The 25,528-nt window shown below is 38.4% G+C and overlaps 1 protein-coding gene and 1 long non-coding RNA gene across 3 annotated transcripts in view; one reads left to right on the top strand and one right to left on the bottom strand.

The window, feature by feature from the left end:
* ST6GALNAC3 (ST6 N-acetylgalactosaminide alpha-2,6-sialyltransferase 3) overlaps positions 1–25,528 on the bottom strand; it is a 560,559-nt gene that overhangs the window by 24,023 nt on the left and 511,008 nt on the right. The window lies entirely within an intron of this gene.
* Positions 20,306–23,035, top strand: LOC126963190 (uncharacterized). Its single transcript, XR_007728973.1, has 3 exons — positions 20,306–20,351; positions 22,592–22,682; positions 22,865–23,035. It is a non-coding gene; the product is annotated as an uncharacterized LOC126963190 (long non-coding RNA).

The raw sequence follows: 25,528 nt of genomic DNA, 5'->3' as shown, positions 1-25,528 counted from the left end.
GGAAATATCAATTTAACTAAATTAATCTCAGTGTCTTAAATCTTCACTGCAAAGCAAACTCTCAGAAAATTAAGAGTGTCATTTGTACCATCCTGCAGTTGTAAAGCACACACCTAAGGGACTCTGGCGGCAGCTACTGTCTCAAGTCGTCCTACAGACACAGGCAAGGCCATCCTCCTGCTTTTGGTTGCCCCCACGCACCCACTTACTGCTATGGCTTCCAGTTTCACAATCAACAAAGCCCCACGGTGACATCGGCATGCCAGCTTCCCATAGGAAAGCTTCTGTAGTTCTCTGTCAGCACAAAGTTCTTTCAATGATGTTCAGCCTCAGAAGTGTCATTTTATTTATCACAAGGCCACTTTTCAGTTTTTAAATGGCTTTGGACTTGCCACTTCTTTAAGTAGCCCTGCCCAGAGAAAAGCAGCTGCCATTCACCTCAGGCTGGGTTGGTAGCAATTCTCCAAAACTAGCATGCTGTTAATAGAACGGATGCATTCAGGATGGTGCCCAGATTTACATGAAAGGCTTTTTAAAAGTGCGACTACCGATTTGTACATCGTCAGAGAAGAAAAACTAAGTGCTCACGACCATGGTTTTAAGTACTGTTTCCTTCTGCTTGTGGTTCAGGAATGAATGCCCATATTAATACAGCCAAAGAGTATGTCAGAGAGTGAATGGCTCCAGCTCCTGAATGTTTGATTAATTAATGGATTAATTTGATGGGGGCACCTCATTCTCCAGGATATGAATGTAACTCTTAACTTTTAGCTCTTCCTGATCCTGCATGCCCCGTTAGTCACTGAGTTGTGTTCATTCTTTCCGCATGTTGTCTTTTGCATCTGTTTCTTTGCTTCCCACACGACTTTAAAACCCGGGTCACAAGGTGGCTTGGGTACGGGGCTCAGATTAGTACCTCCACCCACTGTGGAACATCTGCGGACTCTACAGTCACTGGTAACAGAGGGGAATGAAGTGGTGACCTGGCTCACGACAATGGAGAATCTAGTCCCAGGGAACCAGCCTCACCCCCCAAGATGTCCCTTCACAATGTTGGCATATTCTATACAATCACAAAAAAGGGAGGCAGGGAAAGGGGTAAAATAAAAAAAAAATGTAAGCATGGCTATGGAGAAAAATATGTTTTCCCATGTCCCTACTCAATAATTTTATCAAGTCACAGGTGTCTATTGTGGAAATGGCCTCTATGTATTTCCCTGTGAGGTGCTGGAACTGAGAAAGTACAGCTGGGTTAGACACAAAATCATTATCATCTGATTCAGCCTCAACAATTCATCGTGACACTTTCCCACATCATCTCTTTCAAGAAGGCAATGAAACAGGAAAATCAGATTTTTCTCTAATCCAGGGTAAGGAATGATTTTTAGCTTTGTGAGAATCAAGGAACTTTAAAGAACTCAGTGTTGGTTATAATATTACAGGCATTCAAATCCTGATTTCATATTGCAATAAACCCCCAAAATTTTCCTTTGATTAATATTATTTTTGCTGTACACTACTAGATAAAAAAATAGCATTTAATAAGTGTGTTAAACATATGCCTGCATTGTGCAGGGATCCTTGGATGGATGAATGGACTATAAGTTTCTCCCAACAATTCACTTAGATGAATGTGCTTCTCTGAAGGGAGGAGAGGGGTATAGAGAGGGGTGGAGGGAACCACTTTGCTGTTGATCATCACTCTTCTCCTCTACTATGCATGTTTCTTGTTTTTGGCATTCATAACATTACAGAGAATAACTCAGAGACATGTAATCTTAGCAGTTTCTTTTTTTGTCTCAAAAGAAACACAACTTATATTTGGTTGAAGAATTGTACTATGTGCAATTTGTATTTTAGACAGAGGTACAAGCTACCCAGCATATGAAGAAATAAATAGAGAACACTGGCAACTTATCAACTTATTTAGAAAAAAAATTTTGAATATTAATATAAAAATTTTTAAAATTTAATATATTGAAGTATCTGAGACCATTATCATACCTTAAGTGTACCAGGACAAGGAAAGGTGAAGAACTTTCCATGCTCAGAAACACCGACTAAAGATGGATTAAAAAACAGACACATTTAGTGCCTAAGGATATATATGTGTGTATATATATCTCTCTCACCTGGAAAAAAAAGATTAATTCTCTAATTTTAATGTATGACCCACCTTTTAGAAACACATCTATTGCATAAAAGCAAGGAAAGACAACACGCATCTTTACTGAACAAACACCAGATACTTATTCACAAACACCAAACACATAGCTAGGCACCTGCTATGAGACTGGAATGCATGGCTAAGGTATTCTTCTTTTAAAAGTGGAGCAATCCCCATACCAGGAAAGAAGGTATATATCCATTTTTGTGTGTTTTTATGCCTAAGACCTTAGCTGTGTGAAGTATTTGGTCTATGATAATATGACATTTCTCTGAATAAAGAGTTCTGTGACTTGGGGAGGAATTGGCCTCAGAAGTGGACTTAGCACTCCCTCTCCCCATTTACAGACCGTAAATGTCCAACATTCTCTCAACACGGCCTCAACGAAAGTGTTTTTAAAACAGGATCAATACTCTTTGACTTCTTCTTGGGATTCTAGACCTCACAATTCACCTATCTCTGTTGCCTCCCTCCCTCCAGGCCTTCATACTTGACACCCTACTTTGTTCTCAGCCTCAGGGACAACATGCTCATGGAGAAGTCTGGTTCTCCTGCCTGGGATTCTATCATTTCCTGCTTCCCTGACCTGACTTTGATGCTTCCCTGTTCTACGGTGATCTGGAGTGACAAGAGCAAGGAGTGATTGCTTCTAAGCAGAGTTGGCTGTCTGAACCGTCAACCCTCTGGGGCAAAGAGCAATCGTGTTTACCCACAAAGAGGAAAAATGAAGACACTTGAAGCCTCATCAGTAAAGAAAATAAAGCTAACAGGGGATTTAATTACAAGTTCACTGACAACCAGTTAGCACTGTGTTTGGGTTCATTTCTCTTTTGGCTATTTTGTAGAAAATATTTCAAATTAAGAAAATAAAATCCTATGATAATTCCCCATGCAGCATAAATTGTTCCAGAGCCCAGAAAAATGTGGATTATTTCCCAATTCATATCACCAATCCAGAATCACACTGATACTAAAATCAGAGAAACAGCCAAAAGGGGGCAGAGACAAAAAAAAGTGACAGTACCATCCCATTTATAATTACAGACTCAAAAATCCTCAATTAAAACCTAACCAACTGATCTTAGCACCAGATTAAAAAACCACACTCTATGGCCAAGGCGTTTCTATTCCAGGAGTGCAAAGATGATTTAATATAAGGAAAGCTATTAATATAACACATCTCAAGTGTGTTAGATTGAACCCAAGTCAAGGGGATGCTAATTAATGCTATATGAGGGAGGGGGGACAGGTAATGTTTGGAAATGAAGGGTTTAACAAAGTTAATGGAATTCTTGACTACTGGACTTCTCAGTATCTTTAATATGCTAATGAGCAAATTAATTTCTAAGAAGAAAATATACTATGTAGTATTTCCCCCAAATTATTTGATCAGACAACAATCTCCCCACCCCCAATTTTTTTTCATGGACCAGCTTGTGAAAAAGGTGTTCTCTAAAAAACATTCTAATAGACCCTATATTAAATTAATTTATGGTATTAGCCATTTAAACAAGAAGCAACTCATCATTTCTTTGACAGATACCAAAAAGGATTTGATAAAATGTAATATCCAGTCCAAATAAGAATGTTTTAATCTATGACTAAAGGGATATTTTTTTAACACCTAATAAAGAACACCTCTGTTAAACTAAAGGCTGGCATCACAAGTAATTGTAAAAATACTAGCGATATACGTTATTAGAATCAGGAACTAGAAAAATGACTTTACTGTTATCTTTTTTCATTAAGGTCCTGGAAATTTTAGTGGGTGGAATTAAGACATGAAATGTTGATAATGAGAAGAAACAGAAAGATTATACCTAGATGAAATAATTGTTTATAAATAGTGGAAAAAAAGTAAAAACTGTTCAAATAAAGGAGTTTGAGAAAATGGCTGTATACAGAAACATATACACTTAAAAACAAATAGTTTTCTCAAGTGTCAGGATAACAGGCGTGAGCCACTGTGCTCCAAAAACTAATAGTTTTCTCTTATAACCAGAAACAACAGTTAGAAAGTACAATGGATCCTACATTCATAATAACAGCAAAAATAGTTTTAAAAACCAAAGAATCACCTTAATAAAAATTTGTGGGACTTTCAAGACTAGTTTTACTAAATGGGAGGACTGAAGGCTGCAGACGTGTAAATTCCCCCCAGATAATTAATATATTTGAGTGCAATTCTGATCAAAATTCCACTGGTGCAAAAAAATCACAAAAGAAAACTACACTGACAAAGTGAGGGGAAAATGTTGGTGACATAAATGGAATTCAAAGGGTTGATGTTTTTAATATAAAAATTGCTCTTTTGAACTGATTGTAAAAAGACAAACACTGAAGGAAAAAGAAGCAGGCCAGGTACACATACACACACACACGCACACACACATTTCTAGCTCAGGGCTTTTGATCTTCCCCTGACAACAGCTCCTTCTGAGAGGGTTCTCTCTTGACTACCCTACATCAAATATCAAATGCCCTCATGCCTCACCAGGGCATTCCCTAGTCTTCTCATCCAACTTTACTTTTCTCCACAACATTTATCACCACTCAACATAGCAGAGATTTTTAAATTTGTTGTCTTTTTCCTCCCGTTAGAATGCAAATTTTGTGAGTATTATTTGGTTAATCTCTGTTTTCCCAGGATCTAGGGTAATACTTGTCATATAATAGAGGCTCAATAAATATTTGTTGATTAAATGAATAAAAACCATTTAGTCTCCTCTATTTATTTGAAGTATTTTCTAAATTCATTGCACACTGACTAATTTATTTTATGTGTGACTGTTGTTTACATTCACATCAGCATGTTCATGCCTTAGGTCGTGTATTTAGAGATATCTCATTGGCTTGGGAAGCACTTGCTATTTTGTAATTAAGTTGTACTTCATATGAAGCAGGACACTAAAGCTTTGGGTAGAAAACCACATTTTAGTTGGAGTCTGTCACAGACCTATGAAAACTCCCATTTGTGTGGACTGATTGGCTCATCTCAGTAGTTTAAGAGAAACTGTCACCTAGCAGCAGGCTGGCTGCCAAGGATAGTATAGCTGCAAAGGTAAGAGCTGCAAATGCTACATTTGGTTGGGGCAATCATGGGCCATATAACATACAGGACTGTTAAGTCAGAATCAGAGCTGCAGGTTATGGCTGTGTAGCGTGTCTCCTACACACAGGTACTGGGCTAGGGGTGGGTAGAGGCTGGAAGTGTGTGGGGCCTGAAATCCTCCTTGTATAAGACTTGCACCTTGGTTCTGTCTGCATCAACCCAGAGGAAGAAATACTATGATATTGTGATGTACTAAGAAACATTTGGTCTTTGTTCCAAATCACTGGCACAGAGGTCCTAAAATTCTTGTAATTTCCTGAGTCATAGGGATGATAGGAACATCTTTTGTTATAGTTTTTGGCCTTAGTCCCTAGTTTCTGACGCAGCGCTTCTAAGACCCTTGGAATCTCCAGAGTAATATGAATGCCTGGTGGGTGGGCTCCCTAGACAGCTTCAGGATAGGGCTAGTTGCCAGGGAAACCAATCATATGATTAGAGGATTGGAATTTTCAGTCTCATCCCCCAACATAAGGGGATAGGAGAGGAGCTCAAGACTGAGCTCAACCATCAATGGCCATTTATTTAATCAATTCTACCTACAGAATGGAACCACCATAAAACCCCTAAACAATGGTGTTCCAAGAACTTCTGGGCTGGGTTGGTGAACATGTGAAAGTTCTGGAATGGTAGTGGACCTGGAGAGGGCATGCAGCTCTCCTTCTCACATCCTTTGCCCTTTGGATCTCTTACATTTGGCTGTTCCTGAGTTGTATCCTTTATAATAAACCAGCAATGGTAAATACACTGCTTTCCTAAATGCTGTGAGCCATTCTAGCAAATTATCCAACCCAAGGAGGAAATGGTAAGCACCCCTGATTTACTGCTGGTTGGTCAGAAATTATGAGATGCCCAGGTTTGCAACTGGCGTTTGAAATGTAGGGCAGTCTTGTGGGACTGAGGCCTTTACCTGTGTGGTCTATGCTAACTCTGGTTAGTTAGTGTCAGAACTGAATTGAGTTGTAGTAGACCCAGCTGGTGTCAGAGAATTGGTTGGCATGGGGGGAAAAAAAAAACCCATACATTTGGTGTCCAGAATTGTTAAGTATAGAGAAACACATTTTTTCTTTTCGTTGCCTTTTAGTAATACCTCACCTAGAAGGATCTCCTTTTCTTTTTTTCTTTTTTTCTTTACTCATTTTATTTTGCTTTAAGTTCTAGGGTACATGTGCAGGACATGCAGGTTTGTTACATAGGTAAACATGTGTCATGGTGGTTTACTGTACCTACCAACCCATCACCTAGGTATTAAGCCCAGCATGTGTTAGCTATTTTTCTTGATGCTCTCCCTCCTCCTCCTCCACCCTCCAACAGGAGGCCCCAATATGGGTTGTTTCCCTCCCTTTGTCCATGTCCTCATTGTTCAGCTCCCACTTATAAGTGAGAACATGTGGTATTTGGTTTTCTGTTCCTGCATTAGTCTGCTGAGGATAATGGCTTCCAGCCCCCTTCATGTCCTTGCAAGGGACATGATATTGTTCCTTTTTATGGCTGTGTAGTATTCCATGGTATATATCCACCACATTTTGCTTATCCAGTCTGTCATTGATGAGCATTTGAGCTGATTCCATGTCTTTGCTATTGTGAATAGTGCTGCAATGAACATATGCATTTCTCTATCTTTATAAAGAATGGTTTATATTTATTTGGGTATATACCCAGTAAGGGGATTGCTGGGTCAGATGGCATTTCTGGTTCTAGGTCTTCGAGGAATCACCCACTGTCTTCCACAATGGTTGAACTAAGTTACATTCCCAACAACAGTATGAAAGCATTCCTATTTCTTCACAGCCTCACTAGCATCTGTTGTTTCTTGATGTTTTAATAATTGCCCCTCTGACTGGCATGAGATAGTGGTATCTCATTGTGTTTTTAATTTGCATTTCTCTAATGATCAGTGATGTTGAGCTGTTTTTTACATGCTTTTTGGTCACATAAAAGTCTTCCTTTGAGAAATGTCTGTTCATGTCCTTTGCCCACTTTTTTTTTTTTTTTTTTTTTTTGAGATGGAGTCTCACTCTGTCATTCAGGCTGGAGTGCAGTGGCACAATCTCGACTCACTGCAACCTCCACCACTTGGGTTCAAGCGATTCTCCTGCCTCAGCCTCCTGAGTAGCTGGGATTACAGGCATCCATCACCACGCCCAGCTAACTTTTGTATTTTTAGTAGCAAAGGGGTTTCGTCACTTTGGCCAGGCTGGTCTCGAACTCATGACCTCAGGTGATCCATCCGCCTTGGCCTCTGAAAGTGCTGAGATTATAGGTGTGAGCCACCGCGTCCAGCCCTTTGTTCACTTTTTAATGGTTTTTTTTTTTCTTGTAAATTTGTTTAAGTTCCTTGTAGACTGGATATCAGACCTTTGCCAGATGGAAAGATTGCAAAAATTTTCTCCCATTTTGTAGGTTGTCTGTTTGCTCTGATGATCGTTTCTTTTGCAGAATCATCTTTTTCTATTGTGCACAAAGTTTAGGGTTATGATAGCACTGGCCCTTATGATAATCAAGACTTTCTATAGTCAATTCATCACTAGTTCAGAGGCAGAGACAAAGAGAAATTGTCAAGACTCTGCAGCTGTCTCTGTCCCTCTTCATCCAACAAGCAAACTCTTAGTCATACTTTAATACCCAGAAATATCATCTTCTATCAACACCTGATGGTCACTTCCTTTTCTAAACTACCAAAAATCTGTTGGCCCTCCATGTATCACCTAACACATTGTACTGTCTATCACCTTAACACGCTGTCTATCACCTGTATGGAGTCTCTGGAGGTTTTCCATACAGGAAAAATAACAGAACATGTTATTTCATGTTAACAGGAAATAATATGATTAGATGCTTATGATAATACTATGTGAATTATGAACTGCATATGGGAAATATTGGTGACAGAATGGCCCAATTAAGACATAATAAAACTGGAGACTAAGATGTGACAAAGGATTGGAGAAAATAAAGACCTCTAATCTTTAAGCCAAGGAACACTCCTGAAAAATGACAAAATAAATGCAAGAAGATGCAAGAGTCCAATTGAAGTGATTTCTAATTTGAAAACTAGATGGGATGGTGACACCATGATTAAAATGGAGAATCCAGAGACCAAGTTATTTTAGGATGTGAAGTAACAGAGTCTGGTTTGGATGTGTTAAATCTGAGATGTCTGTGGGATCATAGCTTGAGAAATTCCAACATAAATTTAGAATATGAGTCTGGAAAAGTCAGGTCTGAATAGAGAGATCTTGAAATGATCAGATTATAGATTGCAGAGAAGGAAAAGAGATTGAGAAGAGAAGAGGAACAGAAATGAGCCTAAGGAACAATAACATTTGAAGCGTGAGCAGAGGGGAAAGAGCCAAAGAATGAGATGAACATTGTCAGATGTCATTGATGTAGGATATCTTAGACCTTGCAAGAGATTTCATTTATAGACTCTCTACATCTCTCATAGAGAATACTTAAGTTTTCATTAATATTTGAGTTTTCAAGTTGGGAAAAATACTCTAGCAGACATATTAAGTGCTTACTTATGAATTTCTAAGAGTGGGTATAGTACCTAGCATTCCTGAATACATTTGATTACAGAACATTTAATGTCTGGTGTTTCACAGAACATATTCTAGAGATTACTACATTCTTTTGGTAATCTTGTGTTCTTTATGTACAAAGGTTAAACTGACAGATTCATTATAATAAAGTACTTCTTACCTATCAAAAATGAAACACTAACTTGATTTTTTTCCCCATTTTTCAAATATTCAACCATTCTTTCAAAGGACTGTGGCTTTGCAAGGCCCAGCCCATTCTGTTTGTAGTTCAGAGTGAAAGTCACAAGATTTATATATTTAAACTAAATGTGTATGTTTTATACCAACACCAAGTTTTCTTCTGTATACTTGGCTTTTCATTTCCTTTTAAATTTTTGCCTTGATTTGCATTTGCTATTATCATCATATATTTCGTACATATGAAGGACTATAGGTAATGTGTTCATAGGCCCATAGAATAATAAACCACCAAGCTTAAGAAATAGAGGATCAGCCGTGCCTTTATTCCCAGCTAATCAGGGGACTGAGGTGGAAGTACTGCCTGAGCCCAGGAGTTCCAGGCTGTAGTGAGCTGTGACTGTGCCGCTGCACTCTAGCCTGGGTGACAGAGTGAGGCTTTGTCTCTAAAAAAAATTTAAAAATAAGTAAATAAAAGACACAGAGCATTGCCCATTCAGACACATTCCAGTTCTCTGTCTCCCTGGCAGAAGTAATTCTTACTTTAGTCTTTGGATTACTCAATATTTTTTCAATGTCATTTTACTGTACATGTATGTGTCCATGAACAAAATATTATTTGGTTTTGTGAGTTTTTCACCTTTACGTAAATGGCATCATGTTGTATGTATTCCTGTGATCTGTCGTTTTCATTCAATATTTTGTTTGTGAGATCCATCTCTGTTAATGCTTATGGCTGCAGTTCATTCATTATTTTACTACCATAGTAAAATCCATTTATGCATTCATAACAATTTATTTAGCTATCCTTCTGTCAATGGATATTTGAGATGATTCCAGTTTTCTTTTTCCTTTTGCAAACATTACCTCTCTGCACATTCACACACCTGTACTAGTGCTTCTCTAGGGAAATATCTAGGAGTAGAATTGTTAGGTAGAAAGGTAAGCAAATGTTCAAGTACAAAGTAATTCCAAATTGTTTTCCAAGGCATTGGGACCAATTTATACTCCTATTGACAGCATATAACAGCTCCTGCTGCTCTTCGTCTTCGGTAGTACTTATATTTTCAGACTAAAATTTTTGCCAATCTGGTGGGTGTAAAATGATATTTAATTTTGCTTTGAATTTGCATTGCTCTGATTACTAATGAGGTTGATCATCTTTTCACATGTTTATTAGCTATTCATGTTTCTTCTTCTGTGAAATGCCTCTTCAGGTTATTGCCTATTTTTTCCAATGGATTGTTTGTCTTTTGTTTGATTTTGTCTTTAGGTGCGCTTTATGCTACTCTTGTTTGTATGTGTTATAATTATCTCCTCCCACTGTGGCTTGTGTGCTTACTTTTTATATCAAAAACATTACATTTTAACTTAAAATTAATCATTTAATCACATTGGTTAAATGTTTAAAAATAAAAACCAATACATTAATTAATAAAATTAAAAATAAATTAATAAAAGTAATCAAATGCATCCATCTTTTATCCTACCATTTGTGCTTTGGGGGTTGTTTTTAAGAAATCAATCCCTAACTTGCTATCAAATTTAAGATTTTTTTAAAATGAGCATATTTTCTTTGTCTTACAACTTAGAATTAAAATATATTATTTAGTATTATTATACTGTACTAACAGCTTACAAACAAAATGGTTTGGGAGTTCTCAGGCTTACTTTTCTTCCTTTCCTACTCCTATTCCCCTTCCTGGTACCTCCTGAGACTGATCCACTTGAACACTTTTTTCACCCACCCACACTCACGATCTTCTACATGCACAGGCACACGCATATGCACACATACACACACGCGTGTGCATGCACACATATTCTTGTCCCTTTTCTCCTCTCTCCACGTCACCAGTTCTGCCTCCTCACTGACACATTCCCCATTCATAACTCAGGTGAACCCACCCTGTCAGACTTGCACACTGACACTCATTCCTATGTGTACATGCAATCCTTAACCGGGCTGTCTGTAGTTAGGGCTCTCAGTTTCGTCAAATCCTTTTGTTCATTCTTGAAGCCCCATTAACATCCTCCCTCACTCACACAGTGATTTCATCCCTTACTTTGCAAAGCCATTAGAGACTATTTCAGAGTCTTTAAATGTCTTCCTCCCAGTCTTCCCCTCCTTCCTTGAACTTGTCTGCATCTGCTACGTTTTCATTCATTTGGTTAGAAGGATACCTTCCTTGCCATCCAGGACCCAGTATTGGATTTTGCTCTGTCTACTTCTAGCTGGACTTCCTCTTAACTGCTTTGAAATCTCTCCTTTCCTTGCTTTCAACTGGTCACATTCAGCACTGTCTGTGCTAATCTCTTTATCTCCTTTTCCATTCCTTACTCATTCCAGTGCAAAAGGCTTCTTTCCCCTTCTTAGTCTCTGGATCATGGATTCCAAACAGTTTCCCTTGAGAAATCTACATTTGAACCCTAGCTTGGCCACTGACTAGTTGTTTACCCATTGTAAATGGGAATTACTATCCCTACCTCATGAGGTTGTTGTGAGGGTTAATGAAATACAGCATAGAACTTGGAACTGAGCTTCAGGCCAGCACTTGGTAGGAGTTCCATAGGTTTACATTTTCTTTCTTTGTCCTTCAATTTAATTTCTTCTTCTTTAATCCTCTCTTTCAACTTTGAAAAATAAATTATTTTACTTCTGGAGCTAATGATTTATATGCTTTTACCCTTTAATTTTCTCTTTTTTGAAACCAAGACCCAAGTCCTAATTCCTTTATTCATTTGAAAATAACTACATACTTCCATCAAATTACATTACTCATTTCATTTAATTTATCCAGTTACATTCTAAAAAATACTAGAAAAGGAAGAGCAAAAAGAACAAAAATTAGTGAACTTTAGTTTGCTATTTTCCTGAAACAGAATACTTAACTAACTTCCTTCCTTCCTTCCTTCCTTCCTTCCTTCCTTCCTTCCTTCCTTCCTTCCTTCCTTCCTTCCTTCCCTCCCTCCCTCCCTCCCTCCTTCCTTCTTTCCTTCCTTCCTTCCTTCTTTGTTTTTGACAGAATCTTGTGCTATAGCCCAGACTGGAGTGCAGTGGCATGATCTCAGCTGACTGTAGACCTCCACCTCCCGGGTCAAATGATCCTTTCACCTTAACCTCCTGAGTATTTGGGACTACAGGCAAGCACCACCATGCCTGGCTAATTTTTGTATTTATTTATTTATTTTTGTAGAGATGGAGTCTTACCTCACCATGTTGCCCAGGCTGGTCTCAAACTCTGGGCTAAAGCCATCCACCCACCTCGGCCTCCCAAACTGTTGGGATTACAGGCATGAGTCACCATGCCCCACCAAAAGAGAATACTTTTTAGGTGGCATCTTGGCCTCAATATATCTTGTTCATTTCCAGGAAATTTTTTGATGAAATAACATTTGGAAAAATACATTAGATAAATGGCTTCTGAAGCAGTGTCCTAATCCAGTTATTAAAGCCAATCCATATTCATAAGTTGAAAGCTGGCAAAAGTATTGCTTTGATGCATTCATTTTATAATAACCTTGACATGTTTTAAAACGTACCAGACAGATGTCTTCAAGACATAGCACAATGCACTCTCAGCACAGTGAAATAACCACAGGAACAGTTGGAACAGATTTATACACTGGATGAGGTGGAGACTGGCATGCATTCAGATACGAGACTTTTTTGGAGGGGAATGGGCAGAGGACAATGAGCAGGGACCTGTCTTATCAGTTCTTGTGTCCCTAGTCCCCAGAATAATGTAAGTACTCAGTGAAGGCTGGATGGAGTGAATAATAGGGGTGGAGTTGAAATTTGACTCTTCACTTGGGAAAGGTGAAGGCGGTCCCATTTCCAGACTAGTCTAACTTTCTTAGTCAATTTGGATTGCTATAATAAAATACCATAAACTGGGTGACTCGGAAACAACAGAAACTCATTTTCCACAGTTCTGGAGGCTGGAAGACTGAGATGAGGTTGCCTGCATGGTTGAGTCCTGGTGAGAGCCTTCTTCTGTGTACAGACTGTGACTCTTGTTGTATCCTCACACGGCAGAGAGCGGAGAGGGGAAGCAAGCTCTCTCATGACTCTAGGGGCACTAATCCCAATCGTGAGGACCTCACTCTTATGAACTCATCCAATCCTAATTACCTCCCAAAGGCCTCACCTCCTGATACCACCACAGTAGGGAGGTAAGATTTTAGTATAAGAATGTTAAGGGTACACAAACATTCAGTCCATAACATCCATCTTAAAATAACTTTTGTTCTAAAATAGATTTTAAGGTCTACCTATTTTTCTTCTCACTAGGTCAGTTTCCCAGCTGCAGAGAATAAACACAGCACATAGGATATAAAATTGTATACTCTGAAAATTGTGTGTTAATGATCATAACCTCATTGATATGCATTACTCAAAACAATAAATTGTGATGGAGAATGGAAGTATTTATCTATAGTTTCTAAGCAACATTACACACACACACAAAAGATATAATAGTGGGAGGAATAAAATAATCAAACAACTAATTTTATTAGAATTACTTGGATATGCCAGGTATTTCATCCATCTAGATTGAATTATACTTGATTTTTCATATGTAGACACAGCACTTTGCTCCTTTCACCATTAAATGTTTAATCTCACAGGAACAGAAAACCAAACACTGCATGCTCGCACTCATAAGGGGGAGTTAAACAATGAGAACACATGGACACAGGGAGGGGGACATCACACACTGGGGCCTGTCGGTGGATAGGGTGCAAGGGGAGGGAGAGCATTGGGACAAATACCTAATGCACGTGGGGCTTAAAACCTAGATGATGGATGGATAGGTGCAGAAAACCACCATGCCACACATATACCTATGTAACAAACCTTCATGTTCTGCATATGTACCCCAGAACTTAAAGTATAATAAAAAAAGTTTATTCTAACAGTTCCTTTACAATAAGCTCATACTCTAAAACTAAAAAAAACCCACAAAATCTTACATAAATACTCCAATTATTTGTATTCATAAGATAATTACAAGAGATAATTTATTTTAATGCAAACAGATAATGAAAAATAAATGAGAAGTATTAATGGCATTTCTTCTATCAAACTTATGAAAATCAACAATTATCAAAATGTCTGTAAGAAAAAAGCAATACAATGAACCTACAACCATGAAAAAAAGCAAATAATATTAATAAATTAGATTACTTTTGAAAAATAAGTATTTTAATACCCTTAAGTTTCGTCGTTATTTTCTCTTTCCATGAAAAACATAGAAATGCAGTGAGAATTAGTTAGACATGTTTAGATTTTACATATTTTTGTCAGAAATTTAGTTTTATATAAATTTAGGAAGAAACATATGGTAGACACTGGTACTACTGAAGAAATGCCCTAATCAGACTCTTAAACACAGTGAAAAGAATCATTTTCTTTCTGCCTAATGGAGGCTTACCATTTTTTTATATTTGTGAAGCATTTACAGCAGAAGTGAGCAGTGAAGATCTGTGCTTGTCTACAAGGCACATCTGAATCATGAGTATAGAAGACATCAGTAGAAGGATTAGTGGAGGCTTGAAAGGTATTTTACTTTTTTTTACATCATTGAAAAAAGATAGATACAAAAGGTTTTTTGATCCAGAAAGATTGAAATCAGATTAGAATTCTAATTTCTTTCCCAAGAGATCAAAATCAGTTTAAGTTCTGAATCTGTAAGCAACATTTTGCAAAACATTTCTATCTCTCAGCTATATTGCAGTCCTTGCTTTGGTACCTGGGGGCAGCTCAACCTTCTGAAAGCCATGGAGGCTGTGAGATGGATAGAAGTACATGAGTGCATGGGATCCCTGCTCTCCTGGATTCTGACTGGCACCTGGTCAGGAAGAATTCACCATGTTGGTTGCAAAAGCATCTGGTTATGGCTATAGGCTGAATATTTATATCTCCCACAAATTCATATGTTGTTGTGATGGTATTTGGAGCTGGGCCCTTTGGGAGGTGATTAGACCATGAGAGTGGAGCCCTCATGAATAGGATTAGTGCCCTTCTAAAAGAGACCCCAGGGAGCTCTCTTGCCCCTTCTGCCACGGAAAGGCACAGCAAGAAGGTTCTGTGTGAACTAGGAAGCAGGTCCTCACCAGAGAATCTGCAGATAACCTAATCTTGGTATTCCCAGCTTGCAGAACTGTGAGTAATAACCTTTGGTGTTTAAGACACCCAGTCTATAGTATTTTTGTTATTTTTGTTTTAGTGCCCTAAATAAATGAAGATAGTTATACGTAATTAAACTCAGCCTGGATGACTGAAATCAGGGCCTGGTGAAGAGGAGACATCCCAGACAAAGCCAAGAGCATGAGTGAAAGCATCACATTAGGAATGATTCAGTGGAAACAGTATAGACCCCAGAGTTCCAGTTCCAGCTTTGATGCTTTTCGCCCATTACTCTTCATATAATCACTATAAAGAAACAGAAGCCCTCTACTTAGTAGTACTTTTGGTTTTCAAAAGCCACCTAGAGTCCATTTGCTTGTTAAGTCCAAAGTAACCAATTTTAGAACTTCTTTGACTATCATTGACTTTGCAACAAGTATCACAAGCAGAAACACTCAATGATTAAATACTGGAATGGAAAACTTCTGGGGAAGTAGAACAAACAGCCTCTAGATAAAGTATCTGGGAGGCAATTCCAAAACTCTGAACAGGGTTTGGTACATTCTTCACATCACTTTGGGGGTTAGGATTTCAACTTACGAGTTTTGGGGGACACAGGCATTCAGATCTTAGTATTGTGTGTATGTCTGGGCTGTGTGGGGGAGAATCTTAAGCTATAGGTGGCTGTAGATTCCACTAAGAAGGGAAGGAAACTCACCACTGTCATTACCAGGATCCAGCAAGCGACATATATTTACTGAAATAAATATATGGTAAGCAAGCAACATATATTTACCGAGTAAATAAGTGAGATGAATCAAAATGAATAATTAGTGAAATTAGAATTCCTCAGTTCTCTGCTATTTTGTTAGTTTCTCCCTACTCTCCAAAAGTTCTGGATAGGAGTGTCATTAGCAGGCTTCCTAACATTGATAAATGGGGAAGCTACTCAGTAGAAAGATGCCTGGCATTCCCTCTGGTTTATGCTTTTAGACTCAGACTAAACTATGGATTTTCTTCCCTTTTATTAATGTCCTCAGAAATCTTTTACACTAGTAAATCTCTCTGAAAACACAGCAGTAGTTAGTGAGAAGGGAAAAAAGAAACCTTTAAAACCATCTCTTAAAATGAACTCAAGGATAATTATAAGCTCACCAGTATAAACATGTTCAATCAAAATTGAATTCAGGTCTAAAGAGACTAATAGCATCCCATCCATCTCTTTGTGTGTGGAAACTCCGACAATCCCAGTTGGTCAAGTGTATGATCCATTGATAGCAACAGTTACTCCAAATGTTCTGAAATACGAAATGTAGAGAAAAGTCCCAGGCTGATATTATTTCAATGTTATTATGGCTTAATAGAACTAGCCATTCACTTGTTAGCAATCCCAACCTCAATATATGTTGCTTTATTTTCCAAAATGAGATGCTGGGTTAAATTCTTTAAATTAAAAAGATTGATAGCTGCCATTATTTCTGAAGAAGATCAGAATATAAGAAAATACAAACTTGTCTACGTTAAATTTCCTATAGTTAGAAGTGAGTGCTTGTCCAAGAAGAGATTTTTTTCAGTTAATACTAAACTACACTTTATATATTTTTTCTGATTTATGCTCACCTTCCCTTTCTAGGATACCTATGGAACAACTACTATGTGCCAGAATTGTGTTAAAAGCTGAGGCTATTTCACATAAACAAGACATGATCTCAGCCTCATAAACTGACTGTCTAACTGGAGAGATAGGCACTGAAAAAATAATTATAATTCCACATAAGTAATATAAAAGAGGCATGAATACGTTATCAGGTAGGAAGTAATTAATTCTGCCTGAGTGGCAAAGGGGAAACAAAGCTAAAGCAGGAGGTCCTGGAAGAGTTTTCTAGGAGTCTTCCAGGTTTCATGCTAATACACAAGGTCCACATTTCATATGCTGATCTGAATTAAAGAGATAAATTCTGTATTTTCCAATGCAGTGGTTCCCAGCCTTGGCCGTACATACAGTCACCTGGGGAGCTTATAAAAAGATGGGATGAGGGGACTGCACAGATCAATTAAAGCTGCATCCCCTGAGTAAACCTCAGTCACTGCTACTCAAAAACAATTTCCCCAGCTGGTTCTAATCATGTCTGCAGGCCTGAGAACAACTTTTTCATAATAAACAACTATAGGACACTCTCATTGCCCTAAGTCAAGGGGACCATTATTTGGTGGGGAGGGTAAAAGACAGAGCAGATCTATATATCCTTAAAAAGAGAGATTAAGAAATATGCAAATGTTTAAAATCATAACTTCACTTTTATACATCTAACTGCAATGTAAAAATCAAATCCAAAATGGCCTTGTGTGTGTGTGTGTATGTGTGTGCATGTATGATGTTATCTATAGCTATTGACAGGGCATTGAAAATTACACATCAGTATGTAGACCTGAAGGTTCGTATATGCTAAAGACTTTGAGGTTTTAGGGACTTGAGATGATTCTTGTCCACTATTCTGAGTGTTTTCTGAACACTTTAAGTGTGCAATGGATTGAGCTTAGAATATAATCCCAGTTAAACACTGTAGGAGATCAGTCAGAGTGGGGGGAGAAATTACAGGGAAAGGGTGCAAATCTTCTGAAAGGTCAGAAGTCTCTGCATAGCTCTGGGGAGGATAAGCTGAAGGTAGCTGTTCTCTTACCATGAAGCAGAGGGCAAGGAGGAGGTACAAGGAAGTGTAGGTGAATTTAGTGTAAACAGGATTGTTTACTTATATTAACCAGGAACCGACCTTTGATCATGCCAGCACGAGACTGCTCCCTGAAAGGAGGAACAATAATGTTCATTACCCACAGACTGTGTTGGCTTCAGGCTTTCGACATTATGTCTGTACTAAATAAAAGCAAGGAGCCCCAGCTTATCCAGACTGCTCACTCTTTGGCAGTCCCCTAGTTGCTCTTACACTGCATATCTGTGTCTGAGTCCTCCTTTCATCTATTGTTTGGCCAGGGTCTGCAGGACATACCTGGCAAAACATCTCTCCTTTTTTTGAAAAATTAAGACAATTTCAATAAAGTTTGAACTTTGGTTAATAATAATGTAATATATCAATGTGACAAATGAAAAATATTCATGTAAAATGCTAATAATAGGGAAAACTGGATGTGGGATGCAGTGTAACACTATACTATGATCAATTACCTCCCTGGAAAGGCTGTAGACAGATGAGGAACGGTGTGTTACATTCTCTTATATATCTAGACATATCTGTTGAGTGGTCACGTAAATCAATTCAAGAATCAGTGTTGCAATAGGTAATCATTCAGGCTAATTAAGTGGTATTATAATTTATTGAAAGCTGATCAAAGAGGTTAAAGAGCCCAAAGGAGCAGCTTTATCTATTGGCTATGTATTTATCTATCTACATCTATGTATTGTATCACCTAGCTAGCTAACTAATCTATGCATCCATTCATCCATCCGTTTATCTATTGTTATTTAGTTTTCCTTTATGAGGAGACAATATCCGAATGTAATTAAGAATAACTTATTACACAGTTAAATTTGGTAACACACATTCTCTGAAAACAGAGGAACAAGAGTGTATTAGAGATCTTTGGTTCTTTAGAAGGTATTGAAAGTCAATATAGTATTGAGAAAAGGGATAAACATGTTTCTAAGAGCAGGCCATAACCTGTAAAGAGTTGGGTAGATGAGGTGTATTCTTCTTTTCTGTTTATTCATGAACAGTTTGCAGATGGAAATAAAGGAATATCATATTTGTAATATTGACTGATGAGACTGCTAGTTCTCTAATTAAAAAAATAGTTCTGGACATGTAGAAATAGCTTCATTTTTGTTAGTAATTTTATGTTTATATTCCTATAAAAAGCATTTTTATTTCCATGAGCCACGACTAAAATCACATAGTCATCTGACTGGATTTCAGCAGTCATTGAAAGTTAACCCCTAGGCCCTGTTCAGAACCATGTTCAAAGCCAATCCAGGGGCTCCATGCTGATTAAATAAAGGGAGAAGGGGCAGCACGAGGGCCCCCTTCCACCCTGGGGTATTTCTCATGATATTTGTGATGGGCTCTGTGGGAATCTTAGTAATCCTCAGAGATTCCATTAGTGCATAGCTGGCTTATTTCAAATGAGTAAGTCTCCCTCCTCTGCCATCCCTGTCCCTATGATCGCCACATCAGTATGCTTGTTACATCATACTGAAACCATTTGTTGACAGGCCTGTGTTCCCACTAGATGCCAGTGTGAGTGCTTTGAAAGCAGAGACTGGGCCCCATTTATCTTTGATTTTCCAACAAGTATCACAGGTAGTAGGCACTCAAAAATTAATTATTGGAGTGAAAACAAACTTTGGGGAAAGTAGAGCAAAGAGTCTCAGAAGAAGTGTCTGAGAGGCCATTCTAACGCTCTTGATGGGGTGTGGTACATTCTTTACCAAAGAAAAAATGTATGAAAGCACTTTAGAAAGATGCTTGATAAAACCTCTTTTTATTCTGCCACATTCAATTTCTCAAAATTGTGTCCTGTCCAAGGCCATCAGAGCTTTCTGAATCTCTTTTCTATCTTACGCAAATGTTTATTTCCAAATGTTTACCATGCCAAGATTGTGTTATGTAATGTGGGCATTCAGAACTCCAGGTAGGTGCTAATAACCTTGTTGCTCTTAAGGATACCAGATCAAAAATTAACAATGTAATCACTAAAATTCCAGAGATAACATCACAATTAGGTCTTCAAAACAACACAGTTCTTTACAGAATCTTCCTTTGCTTCTATACTGCATTTTGTCTGATAAGCACTTGCCAACAAAGACATCATACTAATTACAATTTGTTATACAAAGGGCAGGAAAACTGATAAATGATTCATTGATTATTTTCTTTATGAAATAATTCTTCTGTTCTTGTCCTCACATTACATTTGGATAACAAATGGAGGCTTTAAGTGCTTTCCCAAGGAATTATTTAGAAAAAATCATGTTGTCAGTATTAATTCTTAGCAACCGTGAGTGCACACACATTTTTTTAAAAAAAAAAAAGGAGGACAAAACGAGTATTTTTGGTTCTTTGTATGTGGAAAAGAATCCCCCTTTACAAAGTAGAATTGTATAAAATAGTTTTTGGCTTCTCTGTAAGATTTTTCACTCCCCGCCATTCCAAGTTATGTAAGGCACACTTCCTCTCCCCTGTGTCCCCAAATGCTACACTAGAGAAGGTAAGATGCCTCTCGGCATTTATTCTGGTTTTCTTGTCCTGAAAGGGTCGATACCTGATATGATAGCTAATTTTCCAAGGGAAAACAGCTGAGCAAGAGCAGGAATTTAGGCAGTGGGAAATGTGAGCCAGTCCACAGGGTCCTTAGTGAGTAGGAAGGAGTGACCAGGAAGTCTGAGGTGAAGAGGAGTGGGTGGTGATAGAGCCAGGGTCAGGGGCTCCAGATGTTCTCTGGGTGCCTTCTCTTCTCTATTTTCTCCTGGAAAGCGATTTTATGATTCCCAAGTCTGTATAAGAGGCCCAATGGTCTCTCCATCTGGACATTTCCCTCATGCATACACCCATGCACCTTATCCATACCATGCCCCAAAGTGATCTTGCATTCTCTCAACCCTTTTCTCATTTCTGTATTCCCATCTCAAAAGGAATGGTGTCAGCAGTCATGTAGGCCAGAGACATTTCTTCATCACCCCGTCTCTTTGTTCTTCCTTAATCCTGTGTATTCTTGAGGATTTTACTTCAAAATGTTTCTGAAATGCATTCTTTTCATCTTCCTTCACTCCAAACCTCATCATCTCTGTTCTGGACAAGTATAATCTCTTCTTGACGGTCTCCCTGCCTTCAGTCTTTTCTCCCACTTTTCCATCCCCTAAAGTGCTGACACAGTGAGTTTTCTATAAAGCAAAGCTGATTATGTCATTCTCCTTGATTAAAAGGCTTCAGTTGCTTTCCAACATTTAAACTAGGGAATCAAATCTGGGATTCTTCACCTTGCATAAGAACATCTTCACAATTTTACCTCTGTTTACATTTCTGGCCTCTTGTCTGCAGGCTGACCCTTTACTTGCATGTTATGTTTGATACACTCAGAATAACTCACAGAACTTCTTTCTGTGCCATTTATAAATTAGATAGATATTTATTATTGAAGCATGACATGCCAGGCACTCTTCTTCTAGGTCCTAGGGACATAGATGAGGTGCCCCGGTACATGTTCTTCTGGAACGTCCTTCCTAGGCTTCCTTTAATTTCTGCTCACATATGATCTCCTCTGTGTAGTCTTCATGGCCCTCCCAGGTAGAGGCATTTTCCATGCTACCAGAATTTATTACCTCACATACACAACTCTGATGTGGCATAATACAAATATGTGTCTTCTTATCTCTTTCCCTCACTCAACTGAGGGTTAAAGTCCTAGACAGAGCCTGTGTCTTATTCATCTCTCTCCTCAGTGTTTAGGGTAATGCCAGGCATGAAGCAGGTGCTTGATAAATATATAAATATTTTCTGAATGAATGGTAATATGTGCCCATGATGTATGTCCAGGATAAATCTGCATCATACACACTTGCCCTGGGCACTCTGGAAAAAATACGGGCACATATCATCAGAGGACCCTCCACCACACACACACCTAATGTCAAAGTAATTCCCCAGACTTCTGACTCAAAATAAAATTTATTTAGCTGAAAATAAAAGATAAACATAACTGGAAAGGAGGTTAACGGTGGTTGCCTCAGGGTGGTGAATTTCCAGAGGAAACTTGGGTATATATGCCAGCTATTCCCTTTGCCCGAAATGTCCACTCCAGCCCTTACACACACACACATGCACACACACATACTCACGCACACACAGCCTAGTTAACTCTTACCAATCTTTCATATCTCATTTGTATTTCTTTAGGGAACCTTTCCTAACCTTTATCATCACTGATTAAGTGCAGTCTCCTGTCATGTATTCTTAGAGCATCAAATATCTTCCTTTAGTAGCTTTTATCTAGCTATAATTATACTTATTTATATTATTCTTTGATTAATTTCTATTTCTTTTTCCAAACCATAAGTTCAACAGGGCAAGCTCCATGTATGTTACATAGGAGACTCTCAATGCATATTTATTGAATAATAATCAAATGAAACGTCTACTTTAATATTCATAATAACCAACCAAGGTGAGCCCTGTTATCATATGCACTTTCCAGAGAAAATGGACACGAGTACAATTAAGTAACTTGCCCAAGATTCCACACTCAGGGATGAAACAGTGAGACAGTTACTGGCTTTCTGAATACTGGTGTCCTGTATCACAGAAAACTAATTTAGAGCTATTTTAAAACTTTAAATAAATGAGTTCAGCTTTATTATTCACTGTTGAATGCCTAAGAAAATTATTAATTTTAAATATGGGTTTAAAAAAATGAGCACATCCATAGAGGGTTTGTCTTTTTTGATCTCTCAGCTCTGATTGGAAATAAGTCAGTATTAGCAGTGTTGTTAAAATCTCCATCACGAAGATCCATGTGGGTGCCTGGAGTCTAGCAATAGAAAAGGTAAGCTTATTTCCTTTTCTAATATATGGTTCTTGTTTAATTCCCAGTGTGTGTTTGAAATAATTTTTAAAAAGTAATCTGATATTCGCAATTTACTGAAACATCTGACAACTGGGTATTGAAGACTTTATTGTTGCATTATTTGAGAGCCTTCCTAAAATCCTAATCCTATTTTTCTACAGAGTGAATGTATTCCTTCATATTAAAAGACACTAAAAAGTAATGGCAAATGAAACGTGGTCATGTTGAGCAGCTTCTCAGAACCTCAGTAAAGTATGGGTCTTGATTACAAAGAGAGATCTATGGATCCCAGTTGATGGGGAGCAGAAACACAGGTACATCTTAAGGATAGAGGTCCTCAAGGGTACAAGTTGGCTATACTGAGCACATTTTCCAAGGCCACTTGCAGATCCTGCTCTAAACTGCCATTGGACCTGGCCAGAATTAATTAAGATGCATACCCAGTTTGTATGATACTTAGCCCATTGAAAGAGAAGGTGATGCTGAATAAAAAATGGATTACAAGAGGAGAACTGGAGCCCTCCTCCCACCTCTCAGGGAGAAAGTAAGGACTATTGTTGTTCCCTACTTCTCAAGTTGGGTATGGACAAAAACTAGATGCATGAAGGGGTGCTGGGTATCAAGGAAGAATTGCTTTCTAACTCATTAGGTATCTGAATGCCCCGTTCATCTACTTGTAGTGGGATCTTGCTATTTTCAAAGCTCACTTAAACTATCCTTAGAACGAGTCAGTATTTCTATTCCCTTTCTTTCAAATGGATTCTCTTAATATTACTCAAGCAGCCAACCAGTTAGGAGTAGAGCTCTGAGGAGTCAATTCCCCCACCTGACATGTTGCATCATATTAATGCTGAATTTCAGACATGAATTATTTTAATGGCCCATTTTATAAGCCATTCATTGTCTGAACTCTTACAAGAATTATCAAGTTTTATTCTTTAACCACTTAATAAAATTATCTCCAGCTTTTCCAGCTCAGAAGGGGATCGTGGAAAGCTGGTCAGGGCACGTTTGTCCTGTGGGCCAGGGAGATTTCTTTACATCAGGACACTGGGAAGGTCTGTTGGCTAGAAATGGACCCTATGTCAGGAGGCACAAGGTGAAGAGAAAATTTAGTTCAGGGTTATTTTTTTTTTAACCTGGGAAAGTGCATGATTCTTGCAAACTGCTGTAAAAGTACTTGTCATGTGAAATAGTTTAGCCCTAATGAAAACTCCCCAGAATAACAAATAAGGAGCTATTTGCAAATGTCATGAAATATCAGAAACCAAAGCAGTGTTTTGCTGTGATGAAATGCCTTAGTACATTATTTATGCATTTTTGTTTTTATTCAGAGCTGCATAGAGACATAGCTGCTTAAAGACATTAACTTTCCCATTCTACTAATTCACTGAGCAGAATAGATTCAAATCACCAATGTATCAGTCAGCATCGACACAGGAAATAAAAACTACACTAAGTGCTTTAAACAGAGAAAATTTAATACTTGGAATTGGTTACACAGATGATACATGACCTGAAAAGCTAATCGGGGACAGGGGAGGCAATTCAAAGATATATAAGAACAGGAAGCCACTGCCTCTAGGATGTGCTATTTTCAGAAACCAGTTACTCAGGTTGGAACAAGTGGAGCCTAGTGACTGCCTGGCAGAAGCTGGGACCATGAAGGAAAGGGATGTCTAGTGGGAGTGGAGCCCCAGAAGATACAGCTTCTTCCTGCTGGAAATGCCTCCCCAAGGCAGAGGGAGAAATACGGGGACTTCTCCCCTTTCCTCATCCTACAGTTTTCTGCTAGTACCCATGATTGTCAAAACTACTGGAAGCTAGTTGTCAAGGGAGCCCCCCAAATGGTGTTTCCTGTGATTGACAGCAGCATAGAGGAAGGGAGGGAAATGGATTTAAGTCTACATAGGCAAATGGCCAACTAGCACACGTGCTGACCTACAGTATCCTGTCCATGGCAAATATCAAGTGCATTACTTTTGTGCTATTAGTTTTGAAGTTCATTCAGTTCATTTCTTCTTTTCCTTAGCTTATATTTCTGAGTAACTTTGATGGATCCATCCCTTGTGTTCTATGTAGCACAAAGACACTGAAGTTTTCTGTGGTGGAAAAGCAGAAACCAAGAAAACATGAAAGGGAGTAGATAGGTGGGGAAGGGATCATACACTTTATTTGGATATGGCTACATTAAAAAAAAAACTAGGTAGAATGTTTCATTTTTTTAAGTTGTATTTCTTTGGACAGATCCTATTAAAAAAACAAAAAACAAACTACTTGTGGCTACTAAGCATTCACTGGGTCTATCATTCTCTTTTAATATGTCTTTAGGGGTATATGCAATACAAAGAGGAATGGGATCTAGGCTGAGATCTGGTCTAGTCAGGAGCAGACTGGCTGTGTGTAAAAATGGAAAAGAAGAAACATGTGCTCTCTATGTTCATCATCCCTGTGTCCTACCTTCCTCTCCTTTGGGTTTATGCCAGGTTTCCCAGGGAGAGCTCCCCTAGTGTCCTCTTTACTCTCCTCAAGGCCTGGTGGATCCTAACTGATGGATGTTTATGGAGAGCTGGTGCTGCCACAGCCAGTAGAAGGGCCTGTCTGCACCTGTTGGTACCCTGAGCCTCCCACTCACCAATCCCAGCCTCCAGGTTTTTCCAAACACGTGCCATGTCTCTTGATCAATTGGAAGTCATTAGACCTGATTTGAACTGCCTGAGGGACAGGCTCTCCTTTTAACTTCCATTTATTAAGAGCCCATTATGTGCCCAGAACTTGACGGGACACTTTTCCTGGATTATCACATTTAATCCTCACACCAACAT

Source organism: Macaca thibetana, chromosome 1 (assembly GCF_024542745.1).
Source record: "Macaca thibetana thibetana isolate TM-01 chromosome 1, ASM2454274v1, whole genome shotgun sequence".
Taxonomy (NCBI): domain Eukaryota; kingdom Metazoa; phylum Chordata; class Mammalia; order Primates; family Cercopithecidae; genus Macaca; species Macaca thibetana.
The sequence above is the reverse complement of the archived record's forward strand: the minus strand, read 5'-3'. Positions and strand labels throughout refer to the sequence as shown.